Here is a 26,205-nt window from a genome sequence, read left to right on the forward strand (position 1 = left end):
GAAAGGTCTCTATTCTTCGAAAATCTATCCTGTGGGTTATCTGCTGATTTTTTTTTAAAAATCATATCTTTATCAATCCATTCTTTTGCATTACACACTAACTTATATCAAGAGCTGGGTTTTTTTTTTTAATGTGAGATATTACTCACAGGCAGTACCATTGTGTCGGTCACCTCAGAATTTGTCACCTCAGTATGAATTTTACCAGATCATTTGCAAAATTAATTTAAAAATGAATCAATCACCAGAATGCTCTGCTTTACCTCTGCACTGAGCTGAGCACAATGGGGGGAAAGATAGATAAGCTACTTTTAAGGAGCTCCCAGTATAATTTATGAGACAAAACATAAACATGTAAAACAAAAGTACCAATAACAGTATTTTGTTGAGTGGCAAATGATTTAGTATATTAGCAGTATTTCTCCAAATTTTCTTTTAAGTGATGGAACTATTTTCCAAATTATCTTACACAAAATCCGAACATATAAAATCTATAAAAGCTAGACCTCTTTAGTTAAAGAGGGTGGGGGGAGGCCAAGGAGCCATCTATTCAGGTTGTCCCGTCATCCCCAGTGGGGCTCCTTGGGACCTGAGGCATCTGGGATTACAGTTAAAAATCATTAAAGTTAGGACATAAATGTGGGGTCTGACAAGGAGAGGAAAGCTCCAAGTAGGAATTCCTTCCAAGTTGGTGTTTAAAAGTACATAGACAATATGAGGGATAGTGAGAAATAAAGTTAGATAAGAAAAGTGGATAGACGGGGTGTCTGGGTGGCTCAGCTGGTTGAGTGTCCGACTCTTGGTTTCTGCTCAGGTTGTGATCTCTTGAGTCGTGGGATTGAGCCCTGTGACCAGCTCCACACTGGGCAAGGAGTCTGCTTGAAGATTCTCTCCCTCTGCACTTCCCCCACTCGTGCATGCATATATGCGTTCTCTTCCTCTCAAAAATTTTTTCTAAGCCTCATGAAAAAAAGTGGATAAATAAGCTAGAAAAGCAGGCAGAAAAGTTGAGATACATTGAGAAAGAAAATAGAGAGATACGAGGGTTTTAATTTTAGGAACAGATGTGATAAAAGACTTGAAGAAGGGAGACTGGGAGCAGGTGCAAGATGGTTTAGATGAAGAATTGATGTATATTTCAGGTTCTTCCTCCCTCTCTGGCTCTTGTTAGTTTCATTTTCTAAGAGACTAAGAGCAGGCCATCCACCTACCTTCTCCCTTTCTCAGTCCCCAGAGCTGTGTGTCATACCTGCCTGAGCCTTCCATCTCCATATTGTGCAGAACTGGATCCAAGTGGGCAAAATCCTCCTTTCTGCATAGCCACTAGTCTTAGGGTCATCATGCCTAACTGTACTTGATAAAAACCTCTTAGTGCCATTTCCTTCTCCTTTTTAAAAGATTTTGTTTTTAAAAAATAGTAATAATAATAATAAGAGATTTTGTTTTTGCTTCTCTCCCTGAATTGCAGAGGAATTGTGCACCCACTAAAGATGGCACAATCTATATGTGGCTACATCTCATTGTTAAAGGAGAATTTATACCTTAATTTATGTAAATGCCAGAAAATGGGCAATGTGACTTGGCTTTATTTTCTCAGAACTGTTGTTGTTGTTTTACTTCATCAATTCCTCTCTTTTCATTTTCTTGTGTACTGCTGATTCCTCTCCAGTTGGTCCCCATAGCAACACTGGATCATGCTAATGAAACTGCAACATCTTAAGCTCTCCCACAGAGCATCTCTGTTAAAATAACCATGAAACACAGTTGCATTTATTATTTTCTTTCCTTAAAAGGAATCGATAATTTGGAATCCTTCCCTTGATCAAGACTTAGCCTCCTAAACTGTCTGACCAGAATTGCAATCTAATTTAGAGAAGCTTCTTTTTGAAGGGTGATAAACCATAATTGGGATACCACCTTCTTCCTTGCATTCATACCCCCTTTTGGTGTATGACAGTGGTTCTCAAAACATGGTTGCCCAGCTGCATCAGCATCACATGGGAAGTTGTTAGAAATACAAATCCACATGCCACACCCCAGACCTACTGAATCAGCAGCTTGGGATATGGAGCTCAGTATTCCATTTTAACAAGTCCTCCAGGTGATTTGGATGTACCCACTGGTGTACGGGGTGAACAGCACTGTAGTAGGCAACAACATCATATCCAGTTTGTGATGGATTCTGCCAACATGATTAGAAATATTAGCTGAATACCAGTTTGTGTTAAGATAAAATATGACAGTGGAGAGTGTCTGACTGATTTCAGCCGATGAAAAGAAATATTTCCTAGTCCTTATTTATCCATTATTAACAAGCATAAGAAAAAGCTAAGTAATTGCCCTTAAGTATGATAACAGGTAATGACTCAGACTATAAAAGCATGTGGTTTTTTTCCTGGGTTTTTGTTGTTGTTGTTGTTATTGTTTCTTATGTTTTGATGTGTGGATGATGACAGGTATCCCCCTTTTTGAAAGGAGTATTTTAAAGAGTGCTTTTTCTGCTTGTAGTAATCCATCCTTTATATCCCATAATGCATTAAACGCAGGCAGTAAAAGCAAGAATCTTTTAGAGGCCATAACTTAGAGAACAAAAAATAGGAAGTAGATGTAATAGAGAATTGTACAAAGGGCAAGTTTACTTTGTCATGTAAAGTTGTAAAAGATGGGTAGGCCCCAGAACTCAGAGATCCAGGCTGCAATTTGAGCTGGAGAGGCAGGGTGAAAGTGAAGGTATTTAAAATTGCTGGTTACTGCAAAAACTGAACTATCTGTATGCCTGGATGTTGGAACAGAACCTAAGGAGTTGTACTTGTTGATAGGTCCAATTTAAAAGCCAGGCTATCAGACATAGCAAAAAAACAAAAACAGTCAACCAGGATTCAGAAATCAAGAAAGATTCATCTGGTCAGGAATCCAGAGGTCTTTCAGTCCAAGGAAATAATAGCAGCAGAGTGATTCTTACCACTCATCTGATAAGCACCTGGAATTTGCTCCTGTTGATCACCACTGTCCTAATTCAGACCCTCCTGTATTACACCAGAACCATTGCTGTTGCTTCCTTGCCATCAGATCTCTGAATACAAGTAAAATTTGTATTGCCCTGAATATGCTGTCTTTACCCTTCTGCCATATTTCTCCTTGAAGTATTCATGGTCTCCCTGCTGTCCCCAACTAGGTTTCCTTCTCCCATATAGTATTCATATTTGCCCTTAAAGTCTTAATTCAAATAACTTCTACTGGATTTTGATTGGCAGACAAATGCCCTCCATATCCTGGATTTTCCTTATACCTTGCACATATTATTTATAACAAATGCTGTAATTGCTTGTGTTTCTACCTATGTTTTGGGAACAGGATCCATGTCTTCCTCTCTTTAGTCTTTTCTCCTAGCTTGGTGCCTGGTATACTGTAGATTTTCAATAAATATTTTGGAATGAGAGAGATGCTTACATATTATAGGCATGACGAACAAATTTTGGATTTTCTGAAACCTGATTTGAAATTTTTTTGTTCCATTCTCTCGGCTGTAGTAATTTAAGGTATTGCTGTAACCCAGAATTATCTCCTTACTGTCTTACAGGCAGAAATAAAAATCCTTTAGATGAAGTTACCATGTACCAGGGATCTGGAAAGAGGAAGAATATATCTCTGCCCTTGAGGAAGGATGTGTTAGCCATTTTAGGAAATCTCCAGGGAACTCCATTAATGAAATACTAAGCTAGGGGATAGGATAGAGTGTTTTTGTGCTTGTTTGAGATGTTTAATTACCATAATCTTGGACCAAATTGTCCAGACCTTATTAAAAAAATCTTCTTTCTTTGTATTTCCACACACATTCAGAACTCAAAGTATTAGGGAACTGTGATTAGAATTGGGAAATTTTTTTAAATTCTGCATTCTTTCCATGGGGTAATGGATTATAATGCGCTCTAATTTATCTGGCAACATCTCAGAAAACAATACAGTATTTTGTATAAGGAGTTTACCAGGTTTCTGAAGATTATTATATTGAGCAGTTATTTTTCAAAGGGGTCACATAAGTCACTGACTATCAACGTAGTCAACACATTTTTACCTACTGATTCTCTATCAAATATTCCTAAATTGCTTTACTTTGTTTTTTGTTTCCATAGTATTCCTTTGCTTCAAATAGTATTCGCTCTGATGCCCATGTCACTTTGCACTTGTTTTTGTACTTTTTGAGATTCTTTTATTCTCCTGATATTCCTGATATTAACCATCTGTATTAATGAGTTAATAAACTAGGCTTATTGTTAATGAATTGATTCATTCAACTGCTAGATTTAATTAGAAAGACATTTAACATGCCAGCAGATGTTCTGATTTTGTTTCATTATCCCCAAATATAATAAGATAACATGAATTTTTATATTTTCACATGAATTAAACTAAAGCAAGTTTTGTTACTCTACCATGTATTATAAAAGGCTAACTGATGGAGTTTTGTCTTCATTCTATTCCAAATTTCAGAAGGAAAACCAGTTTTCTTCTTGAAACACTCACCTAACTCTAATTGGCACAAGAATAAAGTCTAGGAATAAAGAGTATCATCCTGACCCTCAAATCTATAGAAAGGAAACTAAGCCACAGATGCATCCCCAAAGATTTTTTTTTTAGTACTTTTATAGGGGATGCATTTTCTGAATTAAGCAACCACTTAAAAAGTTACCTAAGAACTGTAATTCCAGAGACACTATTCAGTGAGTTTGTTTCTTTGTTTGCTTCTCATGTTTCTGCTTATAGTGTCCAAAGGGACTTTTATTTAGAAGAGAAAAGAGAGAAAAAGGCAAGGTTTTCAGAGAGATTTGAATGTTCAGAGCTTTTTTTAGAGAAATTGGCAGGGAAAGACTTAAATGTGCTGGCACACGCGCAGACGTAGCAGCTCAAATTAAGCAGGCCTCACTTGGGACCTTCGACCTCTAGTATGCCCCCCCTAGAAAAAGAGTAACTTTCTGGAGATTTGCAGATACCAAGTCAGTAGATAATGTGAGTTCAGCAATACACACATACAAAGCAATTACAGATCCATTAGGAAAAAACTTTCTTTTAAAAAATTACCATGTTATGCACCTATCGTGGGCAAATTTCCTGAGATATGGGCATAAAGGCTTCTAGCATAAAGATGACAAAAGGAATTCCTTTCCCTCATCCAGCTTAGCTTTTTTGTTTTCCTTGTTTGGTAGTTCCTTTTGTTTAAAAATATGTTACATATTTTTTAAAAATAGGGATCGTAGTATAAATATGCTTTTGTATAATTTTTCCTGAGTGCTTTCTCATGCCACTAAATCTCTTAAAACACATTTTTAATGACTTACTTAATTTTTGTGTTCATTTAATCATTCTTTTATTGTTGGAGATCAGGTCATTTCTGTTTTTTTCTATCATTAACAGAAAGATATTCTTGAATAGACCCCTCAGTCTTGCTTTTATACGGCAGTTATCATGGGGAAGGGCTCACCCTTAGTTACCAGATAAATTTTAATTTTCTTATTACATTTCAGAGTATAAGGAATGTGTCAGTTTTCTAAAAATAGGGCAAGAAGAGAATGAAATCAGGAGGTTAGGTAGGGAGCAAAGGTGATAGAAACAGAAAGTTGCGCCTACTCTGGTGTCTGTTCCATCTTTTCTGACTTCTGCAATGAATGGTTACAGCACAGAGTGATTGCGTTTTTCTCATCTGAGGTTCACTTCTTAAAAATTTGGAACTTTTTTTTTCTTTTCGTCTTAACGATTTTTTCAGGATTTGGTGGAATTGTTAATATCAGTCATATCTAATCACAGGAATGTGTGTGAGAAAGAGATTAGAGTTGGGTGATGATAGGCCACCGTAAACCCTAACAGTGGTCTTTAAGTCAAACTTGCCTCAGTGGTTCTCCTGCTTACAGGTTTGCTCAGGAAGCTCGGGAAGATTCCAGCCACCAAAAAATTTCATGCCATTACGTAGCTTCAAAATTTTTAAAGGTGTTTTTTTGGGGGGGGGTACTGCATTAGTCTTTGAATTCCCTACTGGGCTTCCCCTGTGCTAAAGTCTGTCTGTCTCAACCAGGTGCTTGGGTGATTGGAATGAAGCTTCAGCTCTGACATTTTCTTTTAAAACTAGTAATAAATGTACCTGGAGACCAACTGTGTCTCATTTCACCATTTGTAAAGTCTGTTTTACCTAACAGGCAACAGTTTGGTGTTCTGCCTATAAAAAATGAGAGGCTGCAAAATAAATTTGCTAAATCCCAAAAAGAGCTAATGAATGACATTTGATAGGCCTAGCTATGTCTACTTTCTGGTTGTTTTTATTTTCAAATTAAGAAAAGTGATTTCTTCATTGGGTCCTTATTGATAACCATTTCTTGCTTTTTCTGGAAGAAAAGAATGATAACTTGTGTTGAAGTTGGAAACAAAAATCTCATTTTTTAGTGTTAATCTCTCCCCCATTTGTTTTACTGCTTCTTTTCTGAGTATTACCACATGTAACGGTTACACCCGGCCCTTATATTCTTTAACATTTGTCGTCCCTTTAAAATTGTGTCTGTTTCATGAGTTTCTTAATAATCTTCTCTGCATTAAAAGACACCAATGCTTATTTGTATAATCCTTTTGAATATCAAAGCCTCTACTCAAAGATCTTGTGTCATTCTGCTTGCTTTTACTTGAATATTCTGTGGTAGAAAGCTGTTTTAAAGCAAGGTGACCTGAACTACCCTTTGTTCAAAATAAAATTCTTTATTTCGTTTTTAAATAACAGCCTTTGACTTATACCAAGGCAATAAACACCTTAGAATTCTATTTAGTTTTTTAAGCATTGTGCTAAAAGTTTAGAGTCTTGTCCTCTACGAAACATTTATTCTTCTGTTCATTGTCTTGTAACGTATGAGTACCAAGGGTGTACTCATTTTCTTTAGAATTTGATGTTGCCTAACTCATTACTTTATATTTCTCTACAATGAGTTCTGTACACTGCTCTCAGCCTGCTTGCATTTAATAGCTCTCCTCCTTCCTACAATCTGCCCTTCTAGTTTTGCAGGCTCCATAGAGTTCATCTCCCTTTATGTTCTGTTTTCCAAATTACTGAAACATTTTAAAAAGCAATAAAATAAAAAAGGGTTATTATTGAGCCATGTGTATAGACTGCTTGCCCAGATTTGTGGATCTTAAAATGGCCAAGATTCTGGCCAAGAATTTTTAGCTTTATATTAAAGCTCAGAAAAAAAGCCAAAGGGAGAGCATCATAGGGGAGATAGTCATTACCAAGAGAACTTGGACTTTCAGTTCCCATGGCAAACAATATTTTTAGTTTCAGGGTTTTTTTAGAGATTATCTGTTTGTCTTAATTTTTTATTTATGAAAAATATACTGCACATGATTTATTTATTAATTTAATTGTATCAGTAAAGGTAGTTGAATGACAGAAAAAATTTTTTCCATGGCATTATCTCTGAGAATGTTTTGTAAACAATATAGAAGGTATATTTTCTAAGATATATTTTGTCTTAGTACAAAAATATATTGTTATTTATATTTAGAAACTCTTTGCAGCTTAGCATTTAAGAGATTATTATGTTTTAAACTTTGTGTTGTAAAAGTTGGTGGATAATACTGCCTAACTTTATAGGGACTTAACATGTTCACAGTGTCCATAGAAGAATAAAATTAGGTGCAATAGTAAATTTCCATGTGCTGTCTTTTTTTTTAAGATTTTATTTATAGAGAGAGCATGAGTGGAGTGGAGGGGCAGAGGGAGAGGGAGAAGCAAACTCCCCGCTGGGCAGGAAGCCCAACATAGGGCTCAAGCCCAGGACCCCAGGATCATGACCTGAGCCAAAGGCAGGCACTTAACCGATTGAGCCACCAAGGCAACCCCCCATATACTGTCTTTAAATAACATTTCTTTGGTCAAGAAAAGGAGGGGGAAATCAGGGTCTCCATATAAACCATCATAATCCAAATATTAAGATACTTGCTTAGGGTGACTATAATGACTTAAAAAGCTTAGGGTCTGGAGTCAGACTGCCTGGATTCCAATCCTCTTGACTCTAACTGGTTGTATAACCCTATGTAACCTTCCTCTGGTCAAGGAAGAAGTCACTCACTAGTCAGTATGTGAAACAAGCTGGATTTACTGTTGCTGGACAGTGGAGACCTGTACTTGTAAAAACGTAGGCCTTCTCAACAAAGCAGGCTGCTGATTATTTTGGATCAGGGGAGCGGCAGGGTCTCGGAAGCAGGAGTGTGTGGGGATTGGTAGACCTTTAGCTATGGCAGCATTGTCACTGAATGAAGCTATTGCCACTGTTGGTTGTCATTGACCTATTGAGATGAGTTTAAAACTGTTTATCTTTCTTGGGGCTCCTGTGTTGCTCAGGTGGTTAACGTCCAACTCTTGATATTGTCTTAGGTCATGATCTTGGGGTCATGAGATCAAGCCTCTTGTCGGTCTTGGCACTCAGTGGGGAGTCTGCTTGAGATTCTCTCTCCTTCTGCCCGTCCCTCTGTGTGTGCTCTCCTCTCTTTCTCTAAAATAAATAAATAGTTTTTTAAAAATTGTTTATTATTCTCTCACTACCTAATAACAAAACTGCCTTTCTTATAGGATGTTTCTGATAACTAAAACAGATACTATATAAATTTCCTAGCATAATTCTAGGAAACAAACTATCATCTTCATCAGTTTGGCCTTGAAGAGAGTAAAACCCCTCCCATGAAAGCCCCAGCTTTTACAGCATTAGATCATCACATCAGGGCAGTGTATAGCATCTCAGATTTGTCTCACTGTTCGGCATTATTTAGTACAAGCCATTAGTTTTCATTTATGTGTGTGCCTAACACACAGCTCCACAAGGTCAGCATTTTATGCAGTGTTCATCTCACTTTTAAATAGACACCATTTGCTTCCTAGACGGGTGGGCTTTTTGTGGGTTTGGTTAGGTTTTTAAGCTTTTATGAGCATCACAGATACCTTTAAGAACCTAGTAAAAGCTGTGAACTCTTCCCCCTGAGGAATATATGTGCATATACACATTTTTGTATTCAGCCTCTTGTGTTGTCAGACTCCATGAAGGTTCAGGCCCTGCTCTTCAGAAATACTGTTCAGAAGGGTAGTGCTCGGGGTGCCTGGCTGGCTCAGTTGGCAGAGCATGCAACTCTTAATCTCAGGGTCATGAGTTCAAGCCCCATGTGGGGTTTAAAAAAAGGGGAAAAAAAAAGTAATTCTCTGTCAGATTCTTACCTCCAGGTTTCAGTTGCAGGACATTGGGTAATACCAATAAAAATAGCCCTTTGTGATAGAAAACATAAAGCATATCTTGGAGTTTGAGGGTAACTGGATTAGGTAGGAAGGTGCCACATCCTAGAAGCTACTGTGACCCTTTCTAGGCAACAGTGTAGGCTGGGGCAGTAAGTTCTGAAGATCAGTGTATGTCAGCACCACCTGGGGATCCTGCTCTGGGCAGCAGAATTTGATTAATTAGGTCTGGCACTTGGTGATTGTGGTCCTAATCCCTCCAGGAAGAAACCTGAATTACTTTACTAAATCCCAACATTGTTATGACACAGCAAGTTCTCCCTGACCAGTTACCTGCCTTCCTCCAGTTCTGTTTTTGCATCTGTCCCCCTTGCACACTATGGAAAAACTTAACAATTTTTCTAGAAGATCCTAAAGATCTCTAGGCCAGTGGTTCTTAACCTGGAGGGCTTATTAAAATGCGAGACTTCTGGACTCCACCGTCGGAGTTTCCCATTAGTTGGTCCTGAACTGGGGCCCAGTAATTTGCATTTCTAAGGAGTTTCCAGGTGATAATGCTGTTGCTGGTCTGAGGGTCACACTTTGAGGACCACACAACTCTAGTCATGGATATGTCATTGGTCCCCCTGACTCACTTACCACCGGTTACAAACACTAGATTGTTTATACCAGTTACTCAAACTCAGTAATTTAATTTGTGTTAGGTAATTATTTATAGTAACTCTAGGTCAGTTGAAAGGGGTAATTCCTCTTGGTTAGTGTCTAATAATGAAAGTATTACAGAAATATTTGGGACAAGGGCAGAAAGTTTAAATTAATTAAATAAATTATTCAGTAAATAAACCCTGACCATAGTAAAATGCTGATTGTTTCCTCTGGGCCGTAGCCTACCTCTGGTTAAAAGAAACTTAAACAGAGGCTGCATCCCTACTCAAGAATAGGTCACACTTATAATAGGGCCCTATTCAGATTATGCTTCCCTAGAAAGGAAATAAAGAGCTCCTACAGCTGGGGAGACAGCGGCATATTAAGTGGGGAAAAAGCATGTTATCGAGAAAGTGTTTTTTTGGATTTTTAATAAAAATATATGTTGAGATAAGATGAAGAAAACCATAAATTGTGGTTATTTCTGAATGATGTTATTATTGGTGTTTTTCCCCTTCGTTTCGCTCAAAAGTTCTGTAGTGAACTGTATATTCAAGTTTTTGTAGTCTGAAAATTTTGTTTTAGAAAACTGTATGGCTTAGTCAAACTAGTGAGACTTTGAATCAAAATATTACATCAGTCAGCCAAGAAGTACATGACAGTTGAGAGCTCTTCCTTGTATCTTGAATCGGAGGAAAAGGTGGAAGTCCCGAAACAGTACTGGGTGCCTCTCTGTAGAAAAGAAGGATCAGCAGTGGAGAAGGAAGAGTGCAGAAGGAAACTACGGGGGGGGCAGATATGTTCTGACTGTGCTCTGCTAACCTTTAAATAATAGGGACAAGTAGAAGCTGTGAGTAGTATTATCATTGCCTTACAGAGAGAGGCAACTCTGCCTCCTATTATTAACATTTCTATATTTATTTTTTTAATTCCTAAGATAACTGTATAGTTACTGTCTGGCCAGTGAATCACTAACAGTGGTTCAGTGTTATCACTGGCTATAAAATCACAAACCAAAAATGAAAACTTTTTGAACACAATGGGTTAAGAGTTGCCACAACTTCTGAAATTTCCAATACTTGAAAAACCTCACCAGTATATCACAACTGACTTCTGAAAATAATTATAAAATTTAGATGTGTGAAACATTGAAAACCTTATTCAAAGCCCTAAGGTCTATTGCAGTTCTGTAACAATTGCTTCACCAAAATCCAGCAATGCCTAAAGTGTTGTGTTTTCCTTGTTTCCTAAAATATCCCATGGCTCTTTATAGTTCTGGTTCTTCTCTTATGGAGTTATTAGCAATCACACAGACTCATCCTTGAAGTTTCTTAATAATCCCTTAATGCACCAAAAAAGTATATTTATCTTTTTATAAATGTAGGAATGATGTCTTTGATATTCATAAACTTTCTATTCTTTATTCCTGTGAGTACAAGTTTGTTCACCCCAGTGACTTTCACCTGGAGGAGTGGTTTATGAAGCTTCTCAAATTACAACAATATCCTCCTCTTCCATTACAAATTACTGCTTTAGGACACAGCAGAAATGATAGCTCTTGGTGAGATTCAGAGTGAAGCACCTTTCTACTCTGCGATAGGTTCCTTTGACCACTACTATTCCTCTTAATACATTCTTAAGTATATTGGATATGTTGAATAGAATTACTCTCCCATTAGCTTATTTTATATAACCCAAATAACTTATTTTGCATTTTTATATTTCATTTAGTGGCTGTCATACATTATCAGTGAATATTGTTCAGTGGATTGCTGGGGTTTGGAAAACCTAGTGTCTTGATTCTGATCTCATTTTTTGTCAATTTCATCAATTAGACTTCTCCCCGTTATGTTTTAACTGTAGGATCCTTTGAAAATAATTACATTCTGCTCAAAAAGTCTTATTTCTTAAATACTTTAAAACTTTATAGAGTCAGAGCTGAGAATGAGCAGGAGTTGGAGAATTAAGAAGGAAGAGAAGAAGGGCAATGAACAGCCCTTGAATAATTGCTAAGATTTGATTAGTTTTGCTGCCTGCTTTTCTATTGTTTTTTGTTTTACTTGTGCCTTCTCTAAAAGTCCTTTTCATTTTTCCCCTTCCCTGTTTTTTCATTCTTTTTTGTTAATGTACCTCTTTTTGCCAGCTGACCGGAAGAGGACTAGGAGTTTTCAGGCATCATATCTAAGATGAGGAAAACAGTTTTCTCAACTGTTGACATTTCCTCATTCCACAAAGGGGACCTGAGCCCATTGCACTTTCAAAAATAGCAGTGGTGGCAGCTTCACCCTCCCCGCCAACAGAGATCTTCCCCAAGATTTCTCTAGATGCTCCCACAGATGATTGAAATTCTCAAGCAACAGGAATTCAGTCTCTCCTTTCATAGGCAAAGCTAAACATTTTTATTAACTCTAGCCCAGTGTAAGACCCAAGTCTGAGTAACCACTCAGTGGTTGAGTGCCATTTCTGGAAAGTCGAAGGTACTGCCTGAGAATTTGACATGAAGGTATATTTATGTGTTCCTTAAGGATTTACAGTGTGTTGCATTTTTGCCTTTCTGTTGTGTGTGTGGTTTTTTTTGTTGTTGTTTTTTGTTGTTGTTATTGTTTTAAGTAATCTCTACATCCTGCCTGGGGCTTAAACTCACAATCCCAAAATCAAGAGTTGCATGTGTAGGGCACTGCGTGGCTCAGTCAGTTAAGCGACTGACTCCTGATTTTGGCTCAGGTCCTGATCTCAGGGTCCTGACATCGAGCCCCGCATTGAGATTCTCTCTCCCTCTACCCCTCTCCGCCCCCCCATTCACACTCATGCTCTATCTCTCTCTCTCTCTCAAATAAATAAATACATAAATAAAATCTTTAAAACAAAAAAGAGTTGCATGCTCTACTGACTGAGCCAGCCAGGAGCCTCTTCTCTGTCCTTTATACAGAACTTTATCCCACATAAGATCACGAACACTAGAAATTTGGAATGATTTTACAATGGGAGAAGTACAAAGAATAGTTTACAGATCATTGTTTCCAAATGTCTTTTTGTGTACCCAAAATTCAAATCCAAAGTCAGAAGATTTTCTGGAACCATGTATTCTTATATCAAAGTAAAACATACTAAAGCTTTGGATGGGTTGCTGTTATTTTGTCAGTACATATAATCTTTCCTTGGCTTATTTTGAATTACTCCCAATTTTTTTAAGATAATTACTGTATATCTGTTTTATATGGTTTATGTAAACATCTGATTAGGTTTCATTAAGTGCCACTTAATAACTTCAAATGCATAATCGCTTCTCGGCCTTTTGGCTAAGATCAAGTGTAATAACTTCAAATACATAGTCACTTAGGCATTTTGTTTTAATCTAAATTTCTTGAGTTTCTTCACTTTAAAGACTACATTTCTTTGATATCAGTGTTTTATTCCATGAGTCAGTACCCCAGATCTTATAGACTGGGACTGTTGAGTAATACTTTATTATCTTTCTCCGTTTAACACTTTTATCTCTCTGTATGGCAATTTTATATCTGGATATTTTTGGAATAGATCCATTCCAGTAAAATTGGTTATGAAGCAGTTTGGGCTAAAAAAAAAAAAAAAAAGGCACTATTTCCTCATTGTTTTGCAGAATAAAACTGGAACCGCATTGGAGAAGGACAAAGCCTCCTTGTTGATTTGGTTATAACGTGATGCCAAAACAGTTAAAATAGCCAGTCATTTGGCATAATGAGCATTGGCCTATATAAAAAGCTTGTAAAGCTTTACTAGGGATGCAAATGAAGTAGAAAAAAGCTTTTAGGTCATAGTTTTCTTATCTTTAAAGTGGAGTTTTGATTCTAGGTCCTCATTAGCTAGTAACCTATGATACGTTATACTGGAAGCACTTGTTCAGTATTTAGAGTACCCTGATTCCTCAGCCGCATCTTCTTTTATTAAGGTCCTATAAAAGTCTAAAAGCTGAGCTGTATTATCAGACTTAGGCAGTAATCCCAATGTATTGTGCCCTAAAAATACTTTGCTGTATACAAATAATAGAGGTGTTTCTGCCCTAGTAACCTTAGATTCATTCCTGAAAAACTTGGCATTCCACAAAATCACACAATAAAAACAGATCTCATGTGGGGAATAGGGTTGGGGACAGATCACTCAAAACCAATAGAACTTTGTAACCAGAGCAGTCCTAATAAAAAGAGTAGCCAAGTTAAATCTCCACTGGATTTACATTCAGAATCACAGTCCAGTTGATTCTTTGCATCCTTGAACTCTGGAATTCATGCTGCCTCTTTCAGTATCTGACACTGACTCCAAATGAAGACCAGTTTAATCAAAATTAAACAACTGACTCAGTGTGTAGACCTTTGTTAATCAGGTATTTTGTTATTAAGACTTTATTTTTTAGAGCAGTTTTAGGTTTACAACAAAATTGAGATGGAAATACAAAAATTTCCCCTGTTCCCCCCAATCCCACACATGAATAGTCTCTCCCGTTATCAACGATCACTCACCAAAATGGTACATTTTTTTAACCAAAGATGAACCTACATTGACATACCAAAATCACCTAAAGTCCGTAGTTTAATTTAGGGTTTACTCTTGGTGTTGTGCACTCTAAGGGTTTCGGCAAATGTATAATGACATATATCCATCATTATCATACAGAGTCTCATCAGTGCCCTAAAAATCCTCTGTGCTCTGCCTAATCATCTGTCCTCACCCCTAGTAACCATTGATCTTTGTATGGTCTTTTTTTTTTCCTGCCCTTTCCAGAACATCATATGGTTGGAATCATACTATATGTAGCCTTTTCAAATTGATTTCTTTCACTTAGTAGTATGTATTTAAGATTCTTCCATGTCTTATTATGGCTTGATAGCTCTTTTTAGCACTGAATAGTATTCCATTATGTGGATCGTACCAAAGTTTATCCACTTACCTACCGAAGGACATCTTTAGTTGCTTCCAAGTTTTGGCAGTTAGGAATAAATCTGCTATAAACATCTTTTTACAGGTTTTTGTGTAGACATAAGCTTTCAACTCCTTTGGATAGATACCAGGGAGCATGGTTGCTGGATTGAATGGTAAGAACATGTTTAGTTTTATAAAAAACCACCAGAGTGGCTCCCAGAAGCAATGAATGAGAGTTCCTGATGCTCCACATCCTCACCAACATTTGGTGTTGTCAGTGTTTGGGATTTTGACCATTATTACAGGTGTGTAAGTAGTATCTTGGTTTAATTCGCATTTCCCTGTTAACATACATGGATCATTTTTTTTTTTTTAAGATTTTATTTATTTATTTGACAGAGAGAGACACAGCAAGAGAGGGAACACAAGCGGGGGGAGTGGGAGAGGGAGAAGCAGGCTTCCCACCAAGCAGGGAGCCTGATGCAGGGTTTGATCCCAGGACCCCGAGATCATGACCTGAGCCACCCAGGCACCCCGGAGCATTTTTTTTAATATGTTCATTTGCCATCTATATATCTTCTTTGGGGATGTCTGTTAAGATTACTGGCCCACTTTTTAATCAGGTTTGTTTTCCTACTGTTGAATTTTTAAGAGTTCTTTGTATATTTTAGGTAACAGTCCTTGATTATCAAGTGTGTCTTAGCAAATCTTTTCTCCCAGTCTGTGACTTATCTTCTGATTTTCTTGATATTGTCTTGCAGAGCAAAAGTATTTAATTTTAACAAAGTTCAGCTTATCATTTATTTCTTTCACGGTGCATGTCTTTGATGTTGTACCTGAAAAGGCATCACCATTCTCAAGGTAATCAAGGTTTTCTCCTTTGTTATCTTCTAAGAGTTTTACAGTTTCGTGTTTTACAGCTAGCTCTATGCTACATTTTGAGTTAATCTGTGAAGGATGTAAGGTCTGTATCTAGATTCACTTTTCTGCATGTGGATATTCACTTGTTCCAGCATCATTTGTTGAAGAGACTCTCTTTGTTAATCAGGTGTTTTTTAAACACAGGAAGAAATGCCTTTGCAGCTTCCTCATCTGCATCTTTAGCTTCCTTGATTAGCTTAACAAAGTGGAAAGGGTAGCAGTTTTTTTGTTTTTGGTTTTTAAAGATTTTATTTTTTAAGTAATCTCTACAGCCAACGTGGGACTCAAACAACCCCAAGATCAAGAGTTGCATGCTTCACCGACTAAGCCAACCAGGCACCTCAAAGGTAGCAGTTTTTGAAGCCCCTCCTTCCTAGAATTTTCAGTTGTTTTTTTTTTTAAAGATTTTATTTATTTATTTATTTGAGAGAGAGAATGAGAGACAGAGAGCACGAGAGGGAAGAGGGTCAGAGGGAGAAGCAGACTCCCTGCTGAGCAGGGAGCCCGATGTGGGACTCGATCCCGGGACTCCAGGATCATGACCTGAGCTGAAGGCAGTCGCTTAACCAACTGAGCCACCCAGGCGCCCTAGAATTTTCAGTTTTGTTAAAGAATTTTCTATATTGCTTAGACTTTATTCAAATATGCCCTGATTGATTCAGATCTTTATTTTACTGGGAAAAAAACACAATACAATTTCTATGTTATGCTGACATTATTCTTTAGTTTATCAAATGTGTATGAGTCAACTCATATTAAAGAAACATATTGTATCAATAAAGGCTTTAATTTGATTACATTTCATAAAGTCCTTCCTTTTTTAGTCATCAGCTTACTATCTACAAAATATATTTTTGTCTATCACAAAATATCCCTTCTATACCCTATAGGAAAGATGTTTTTCCCAAAACCAGAAATGATTTTTTTACTCTTCCTTCCTGAAATGTCTAGCTTTTTATACTTACACTAAATTATAAAGTCATAGAATTGATATATCAGGTTTTCCTTAGAACAGTAGTTTGTGGCTTCATATAAAACATGTCTCAGTTACCACAGAGTAATTATATTAGAATCTCTGTGTAAAAAAATCAGTATATTTCAAAAGCTCCCTAGTTGATTCATAATGTACTATCAGGTTTGAGAATCACTGCCTGAAAATAAAAATAACTAAATGTATTCAGGTTGCATTTGGACATTCCAGTGAAGCCTATGCTAGTCAGATTAACCGCCAGCAGAATTCAATGTTTACCATTGGGTGAGTAATTTCCAACATGTACCATTTATGTTAACTGACTTCCATCTTGTTTTAGAGATATGAGATTTATTATATCACTTTGTGGATTAATATTTGTAATTGTGACATAAAACATAGGAATTTAATTCTATATCTGAAATGTTAGGACTAAAATCTGTTGTGTGTTTTATTGTCCAGCATCATTTTATTCCCTCATGGTTTGTGTTGGAAGTCAGGTGATTTTTGTGATGTGATCACATATTTGTAGATTATGTTGTATCATGGAGATGGGATTTATACTAAATTTCACTGAAGATGCAAGAGAGGTTATCATTAGACAAATGAGAGTTATATTTTTTTAAATGTCCTGAAAACATGACTGAATCTCAGGTGTTTTGCAGTTTTAAATACTACTCATAACTATGTCTTTATAAAAGAAACCCAAATCCTGGAAGGTCCAAGTAACTTCCAGAAAAAGGATTTGTAAAATGCTTCAAAATAAGGCCAAACAACTACTCAAGTGGCTGGCATGTGATTGGAACTGAGTCAGTGAATTCAGTGCTTTGGAATCTTAACTTGTTGGATAAAGGCCACCTTACCATTATGCTTTTTTTTCTTTTCTCTCCTCTGGTGCTTGTGACTTTCTCGGTTGTGTGAGATGTTGACCAGCCTCCCTAGTAGAAAAGATGTGGGTTCCTTGAGGGCAGGGTCACTCTTACTTTTCTTCATTTGGTCCTCAGTATCTAGCACAGTCTTTTAAGCCTAGAAGTGGCCTGGAATGGAGAATTACTTTCTAGGGAAACATGTTTGTAAAATGGAGTGATACTATGAATTTTTCATATTCAAGTCCTTTAGACCCTTGCGATTTCAGAGCTGCTTCATTGCTGAGGAGACTCTTATAAAGAGGTCTTTTACTATTTAACAATTAAAATCCATCAGTTAGAATCTTAGCTGATTTAACCAATGCTGAATAATCTAGTAAATACTATCACTGCCAAGTATTAATAATAGGTTTTCTTCTAAAGAAGTTAGACTGAATTAGTAATTGATAATTTTACCATCTCACCCAAAGATCAAAAAACAATTAGCATGTTATCTTAATTTCAGAATCTTTTGTGGTATTTACTGTTTAAGATAGCAGAATTGCTTGTCCAGAGGCAGAAAATATATTCAGTGACTTTTCTCCACATAAAAAATTCATTCAACATAGATACTGATTTGAGACTACCACTTGACTTTATTCTAAATTATTAATATGTTTGGGACATAAACCAAAGAGTGAATTGCATTTGTAGAGTTGTCAAAGAAACAGAACACTTTCCAGTCAGTGGAAGGGCAAAAACCGATTTTTTTCAAGGAACTAATTGATATCTAATACATACATACATATCTCAAATCTATACATATAAAAATATATATAGTATATCTCATATATGTCTTATGTCTAACATTTCTCAGTATATCTAATATATCTCATATAGGAATTCAAATGTTCTAAAATAAGAGTTTAAATCAGTGGTTATATGGTACTCTTGAAAAGTCTATATTGTCTTTTTCTGTGCCTAAAAAACTATTCTTAACCTGTTTCATGAAAACAAACTATTTATTATATTTAAAAATGTTTATATTGATGAATTAAGTTACTGAATACTAAAATAAAAAGATGGCATAGCTCTTTAGTTTTCTAAAAAGAGTCTCACAACTCAGAAGTTTGTGGTTCTATCAAAAACACTAATTATACTTAATAGGAAATATCAGATTTAGAGTTTTCAAGTTGCCAACCCATTTCATTAAAATATTTACTAGAATACTAATTCCAAAGTAATTGCCTGTCAAATCAAATCAATTAAAGCAGGTTAAAGCCAACCTTTGTGGATACACTTTGTAATTTCTACTGGGTACCACTTATTTAGAGACAATTTGTTATTGTTATTGGGATAAGTCAGGCCAATAACCATTCAGATCTTTCTGAGTTAGAATCTACCCTTCCTTCCTTCCTTCCTTCCATCTTTCCCGCCATAGATTTCATTATATCAAAGCATTCACCAATTCACTTTGTTTCCTCATTCCTGCCAAAAAGTCTTTTATTTGACAATGTCTTTGTTACATGGACCCTTCTGTCAGGATCACCAGCATTGTTTGCAATAGGTTATTCTGGTTAATTAAATTTGCCATTAAATGAGGTCAGAATTTTAATGCCTCTTTTGTTTATTTCCAGATTTATATTCCCAAATCCCTAATGTCTGACCCCTGACTACTGTCTTCTGCTGGTGGAAGGGGATAAAATTGAGGACTTAGTTCCTGTTTGTTTCCATTATTTCTTAGAATGAAATATATATGTATCCAGCCTTGAATTCCACTTAGAGCCCCAGCATCCCTGGTCCTGTCCCTATCAAATAAGAACTTTTAGTAGCTTTACACTTAAGTACTCTAAAATATCTTTGACAAAGTACAGTAGAAGTAGTAGGATGTGAAAAAATATTTAAAGTAATCATATATCGCAGTATAGTCATTTATCCTCCATTCCTTTTGGATTTTAAATCTCTCATTGGCAACAAACATTAAAGAGTTAAAATATTTCCAGAGAACTGAATATATTTAACCATGTATGTTTTAAAGCGTATATTTAACAGTAGTAATCTTGCCTGATTTAAGCTACAAATTAATCATTTATCATATTAATACATTACATTATCTTCCTAGGATTTATTTCCCCCTAAAATATCATGAATTTATAATATTTCTAACAGCTGCTGCTGTTTGGAAACATTTCAAGTAATAAGTAACATTATTATTACTACTGCATTATTAAACTAGACACTGCTAACTCCTCTTAACAGAATAGATAAGAAGGTATCATATATAATAATCCAGAGACATGTAATCTATAGTCAAGAAATGAAACCAGTATACCATTTAGTTTCCCAGTTTTGCGCCAAAGTTGCCTGAGAGGAAACTTTGTTATGTTTTGTTTTTGTTTAAAGTTTTTATTTTTTTAGAGATTTTATTTATTTGACAGAGAGAGACAGCAAGAGAGGGAACACAAGCAGGGGTAGTGGGAGAGGGAGAAGCAGGCTTCCCGCTGAGCAGGGGAGCCCAATGTGGGTCTCGAGCCCAATGTGGGTCTCGATCCCAGGACCCTGGGATCATGACCTGAGCCAAAGGCAGACGCTTAACGAGTGAGCCACCCAGCTGCCCCTAAAGTTTTTATTTAAATTCCAGTTAGTTAACATCCTGAGAGGAAATTTAATCACATTTTCACTATTAGGTAGTTTTGAAAGTAAGAAATGCAGCATGGAGGGGCAGCAGCAGCCAAAATTTCTCTGCAGTGTTTTCATAGTCTAATAAGAAAAACGAGCTTAATCAGTATTATCTCAGTAGCCATAGTATGGGTGGAAATCAGACTATTTCTACAACCTCTAGTCTACTATATCGCTTGCTCCTAAGCTCCATTTTTTAGTAACTAATTGAGAATTTTCTAGACAAAAAAGTGTAAATCTGCAAATAACCAATTTCTGAGCCCATCCTTGGGGAATTTAATAGGATGGACAGTGCTTTGGCGATGTATAAGAAAGCAGTTTCTGAGTATTTCTAGAAAAATTGGACATGGTAATAGCTCCAGCATTACAGTAGCGTGGTTGTCATCCAGTCTTTTTCTGATTCATCTTTGGTATTGGATTATGCTTGCATACAAACTGAACAGACTGGCTTGGCTAGAAATAATTAGGTGATAGAAGTCGGGCTCTCTGCTCATCAGGGAATCGGCTTCTCCTTCTCCCTCTGCCCCTCCCCCTCCCATGCACACACTCTCTCTCAAATAAATAAATAAAATCTTTAAAAAAAGAAAAAGAATTAGGTGATAGAATGTGCTGTAGAGCTTAACACCTAAAACAGTTTTTCTTTATAGAATGGGAATGTAAAAAAAAAAAATCTTTGGGGAGCAAGAGAGTTGTTAATCCTGATTCTATGTGAAAAACATGTTGCCTTTTCTCAAATCTTTACTGTAGACAGGATGTAGTAATCTGGTCCTATTAGAGACTTTCTGGAATATATATCCCCATAGATAAAGAATCCCATTATGACTGTTGTCAGATAGTAAATTCCTGTATTTATATAAAAGATAACATTTTACTTCCAGAAACAGTAGTCCACAGGGTTAACTTTAATGGCAGGGATTTTAGGCACTGTGATAACCAGTTTAAAAAAAATAGTTTTGCCGGGCGATTTGTCTGTAGTTTCTACATTATATCCTATATAATTATGCCTATTCTGTCTTCAGGCTCTCTCCTTCTGCTCTGGCTGCAAAGTGAGATAATTTAAATCCTACTGCAGAATGGTGATTAATTTAGTTATTTGATTGCTTGAAATCCCAACATGAGGACACTTCACATACACATCATAAATAAAAATGTTAGACTAAATGATAGAAATATATTGACAAGATATGTGGTTTTTAAACTTTTTGGAGTCCCCAGAATTCTTTAAGAATCTATTAGATCAAAAGACCTTCCCAGAAAAATTCACATACATATCATTTTGAATATAGTTTCACATTGAACTCTGTAGACCTGAGTCTGTGAATCAGCTAGGTGCTTATGGACCCAACATTAAGAACTTTAGCACTAATTAGATCTGCCCTGTCTAATATGACAGTCAATAATCACTTATAGCTATTTAAATGAAAATTAAACACAATTAAAGTTCCTTATTCTCACTATCCACATTTTCAGTGCTCAATAGCAACATGTGGCTACCATATTGGGCAGAGCAGATATAGAATATTGCCTTCATCTCAGATTGGACAACACTGGGTTAGATGTTTCTAAAATAGCCTACTTAAGAATCTTATTATGTATATATGTATATGTGTTTGTGTAGAGCTGCATGATTTGACAACCTAGAACATAAATGTTGTAAGAAAAATCAGCTGCTTTTAGGCACAGAATACAAATCTTTTCCTGAAACATAAATATGTCTCAAAGTAAGGCTTCTAGCTAACCTCAGCTGGGCCTTCAGGACTTTTCTACTGTGATTTCTTTTTTATCTTGTGTCTAAATTGCATTTTCCATAGTACTAGTTCTGAGTCTCCTCCACTTTTCCTTAAGCTCTTGCTTTTCAGTATGGTTGGAGACCTCATGTATTCAGAAAACTGTGGCTATCAATATAAATTTCTTCAACTGCCCTTATCTCAATATTAAAAATCTCATTGAGTTTTCTTTTATTATAATGTGCTACAGAAATAGCAAGGTGATCAAGAGAATGTAGAAGCCTCTGAATTTCAACAATATAATCAGAACCTAACAGTAGGGCGCCTGGGTGGCTCAGTTGTTTGGGCGACTGCCTTCGGCTCGGGTCACGATCCTGGAGTCCCGGGATCAAGTCCCGCATCGGGCTCCCTGCTCAGCAGGGAGTCTGCTTCTCCCTCTGACTCCCCCCTCTCATGCTCTCTCTCTATCACTCTCTCTCTCAATAAATAAATAAAAATCTTTAAAAAAAAAAAAAAGAACCTAACAGTAAATAGTTACAAAGTGACCTTATGCTTTAGAATCATGGACTCCATTTTCATATGATTTGATCCTTTAGGTCCAGGTTAGGGCTGTAGAACGTGTATTTTGAATTAATCCACAGGAACTTCTAATACACATCAATGTAGATAATACCCACCCTCAAACTTACAGCCATACTCATAATTATCAGTAGTAATACTAGGACGTTTGCTGAGCTTACGTGTCAGTCATCCATATGCTTTACATTAATTTCCTCAATTAATCCTCATAACTACTCTATCAGTGATCATTATGATTAATCCATTTTATGGTGTGGAAACAGACTATGAGAGGTTAAATAACTTGCCCAGGACTGGTTAGTAGGAGTTAATGGGACCAAATGTACAGTATTTTTTTTTAAGTATTTATTTATTTGAGAAAGTGAGAGAGCATGAGCAGGGGGAGAAAGGCAGAAGCAGACTCCCTGCCGAGCAGGGAACCCAATGAGGGACTCGATCCCAGAACCCCAGGACCATGACCCGAGCCGAAGGCAGACGCCCAACCAAATTGAGCCACCCAGGTGCCCCCTTTTTTTTTTTAAATTTGGTTTCTTTTTTTTTTTAAAGATTTTATTTATTTGAGAGAGAGAATGAGAGAGAGAGAGTGCATGAAGGGGGGGAGGGTCAGAGGGAGAAGCAGACTCCCCGCTGAGCAGGGAGCCCAATGTGGGACTCGATCCCGGGACTCCAGGATCATGACCTGAGCCGAAGGCAGTAGCTTAACCAACTGAGCCACCCAGGTGCCCCCTACAGTATTTTTAAATATGTGTACATTGTTGTACAGCAGATCTCTAGAATTTTTTTACCTTGCATGATTGAAACTCTATACTCAATTGAACAACTACTCCCCATTTTCTCCTCCCCCATCCCTTGACAACCATCATTGTACCTTCTGCTTGTCTGTGTTTGACTACTTTAGGTACTTCATATAAGCAGAATCATACAGAATTTGTCCTTTTGTGACTGGCTTACATTTAAGTCTTCAGTCCATTTTGAGTTGATTTTTGTGTGTGCTATAAGGTAGGGTAAATGATTTCATTCTTTTGCATGTGACTATCCAGTTTACACAACAATGGTGTTCTTCAAGAAATGATTGTTAAACTGTTAAACTTTCCCAAGTGTCGTCTTGGCATCTTTGTCAAAGATCATCTGACAGTATATGTGGGGGGTTATTTCTGGGCTCTCTGTTCTGTTCGCTGATCTCTGTATATCTGTCTTTGTGCCGGTACCGTCTGTTTTGATTACTGTAGCTTTGTATTATGTTATGTAGTCAGGAATTGTGATGCCTCCAGTTTTGTTCCACTTCGTTCCTCAAGAGTATTTTGGCTATTCAGAGTCCTTTGTGGTTCCATATGAATTTTAGGATTGTTTTTTCTATTTCTGCAGAAATCCCATTGGGGTTTTGATAGAGATTGCTTTGAATGTGTGAATTGATTTGGGTAATGTGGACATTTTAACATTTTAAGTCTTCCAATTCATGAACACAGGCTGTCTTCCCAACTATTTGTATCTCAATTTCTTTCCTCACTATTTTGTAGTTTGCAGTGTACAAGTCTTTTTGCCTTTTTGGTTAAGCTTATTCCTAAGTATTTTACTCTTTTTTTTTTTTCTTTTTAAGATTTTGTTTTTAAGTAATCTCTACACCTAACGTGGGGCTTGAACTCACCACCCGGAGATCGAGAGTCACATGCTCTACCAATTGAGCCAGCTGCACGCACCCTGTATTTTACTCTTTCTGATGCTATTTTAAATGGAATCATTTCCTTTTCAGAAGGTTCACTGTTAGTGTATAGAAACACAACTGATTTTTGAATGTTGATTTTGTAGACTGCAGCTTGCCTGAATTTATTCATTATAAGTGTGTGTGTGTGTGTGTGTGTGTGTGTGTGTGTGTGTGTGTGTGTGGAATACTGTAGTATTCTACATATAAAATCATGTCATCTGCAAACAGATAGTTTTACTTTTTCTCTGATTTGGATGCCTTTATTTCTTTTTTCTTGCTTAATTTCTCTTGTTAGAACTTCCAGTATTCCATTGAATAGAAGTGGCAAGAGTGAGCATCCTTGCTTCTTCCTGATTTTAGAGGGAAAGCTTTCAGTTTTTAACAGTTGAATATGATGTTAACTGTGAGCTTTTCATATATGGTCTTCATTATGTTGGGGAAATGTTCTTTTCCTCGTTTTTTGAGTGTTTTTATCATGAAAGGATGTTGAATTTTGTCAAATGCATTTTCTGCATCTGTGAGATGATCATGTGATTTTTATCTTTCATTCTGCTAATGTGATTTATCAGAGTGATTGATTTTCATATGCTGAGCCATCCTTGCATCCCAGGGATAAATCCCACTTGATTATGGCATATAATCCTCTTAATGTGCCATTGAATTTGGCTAGTATTTTGTTGAGGATTTGTGCATGTGTATTCATTCATTGGAGATACTGGCTGGTAGTTTTCTTGTAATGTCTGTCTGGTTTTAGTATCAGGCTAATGCTGGCCTCATAAAATGAATTTGGGAGTATTCACTCCACTGATGTTTTGGAGGAGTTTGAGAAGGATTAGCACTAAGTCTTCTTTAAATGTATGGTAGAATTCTGTGAGGTCATCTGTTGCCAGGCTTTTCTTTGGAGGTTTTTCATTACTGATTCAAGCTCTTTATAGGTCTATTCGGATTTTCTGTTTCTTCATGATTCAGTTTGGCAGGTTGTATGTTTCTAGGAATTTTATCCATTTCATCTAAGTTATACAATTTGCTGGCATGTTTCTTATGATCCTTGTATTTCTGTGGTATCAGTTATAATTTCCCCTTCTTTCATATCTGATTGAGTCTTTTTTCTTAGTCTAACTAAAGATTTGTCAATTTTATCTCTTCAAAACAACTCTTGATTTTATTTTTTTTGCATTCTTTATTTCATTCTGTCCTAATCTTTATTATTTCCTTCCTTATGCTAACTTTGAGCTTAGTTTTTTCTTCTTTGACTAGTTCCTTGAGTTAGATTGTTTATGAGATCGATCTTCTTTTTAACATAGGCATTTACCACTATAAGCTTCCTGTTAGTCCTGTTTTTTGCTGCATCTCGTAAGTTTGCTGTGTTTTCATTTTGTTAGGACTTGTTTTGTGACTTAATATGTTATGTTACTTTCTTAATCTACTCACAACTTCCAAATTAAATATAAATCCTTGGGCTGGCATTAAGGCCCACCAAACTGTGATCCATCTACCCTTGCAGCTTTTTCTTACTTAGACTCTAGCACTAATTGGCTATTTTGACTTTTAACTACCTATATATACTTGCTGGAATTCTTTGCCATTTCAAGAATCCTCTTTCAATGAAGGGGTGCCTGGATGGCTCAGTCGTTAAGCGTCTACCTTCGGCTCAGGCTCAAGCCCCACATTGGGCTCCCTGCTCGGCAGGAAGCCTGCTTCTCCCTCTCCCACTCCCCCTGCTTGTGTTCCTCTCTCTCTGTCAAAAAATGAATAAAATATTTAAAAAAAAAAAGAATCCTCTATGAAGAATTTGCTTCCTTTCTCCTGATTTGTGTGCTTTTTTCCCTCCCTATCCCTTAACCCTTGATTTATATGGTCAACTTTGCATATGTTGACTAGTATTATAATTATTTGTATAGTTGTCTCATTTTCCTAGCAACTTCTTCAGGATAGGGATTTTATGTTAATGATCTTTGTAGTTTTGATAGTGTCTAGCATATACT

General features: G+C 36.6%; 1 protein-coding gene and 1 pseudogene across 5 annotated transcripts in view; both read left to right on the forward strand.

Moving 5' to 3' along the window:
- ZNF277 (zinc finger protein 277) overlaps positions 1-26,205 on the forward strand; it is a 104,890-nt gene that overhangs the window by 24,384 nt on the left and 54,301 nt on the right. The gene's annotated exons all lie outside the window — the stretch shown is intronic.
- On the forward strand, positions 13,181-13,284 carry LOC113912113 (annotated as a pseudogene).

This window comes from Zalophus californianus, chromosome 12, assembly GCF_009762305.2.
Source record: "Zalophus californianus isolate mZalCal1 chromosome 12, mZalCal1.pri.v2, whole genome shotgun sequence".
Taxonomy (NCBI): domain Eukaryota; kingdom Metazoa; phylum Chordata; class Mammalia; order Carnivora; family Otariidae; genus Zalophus; species Zalophus californianus.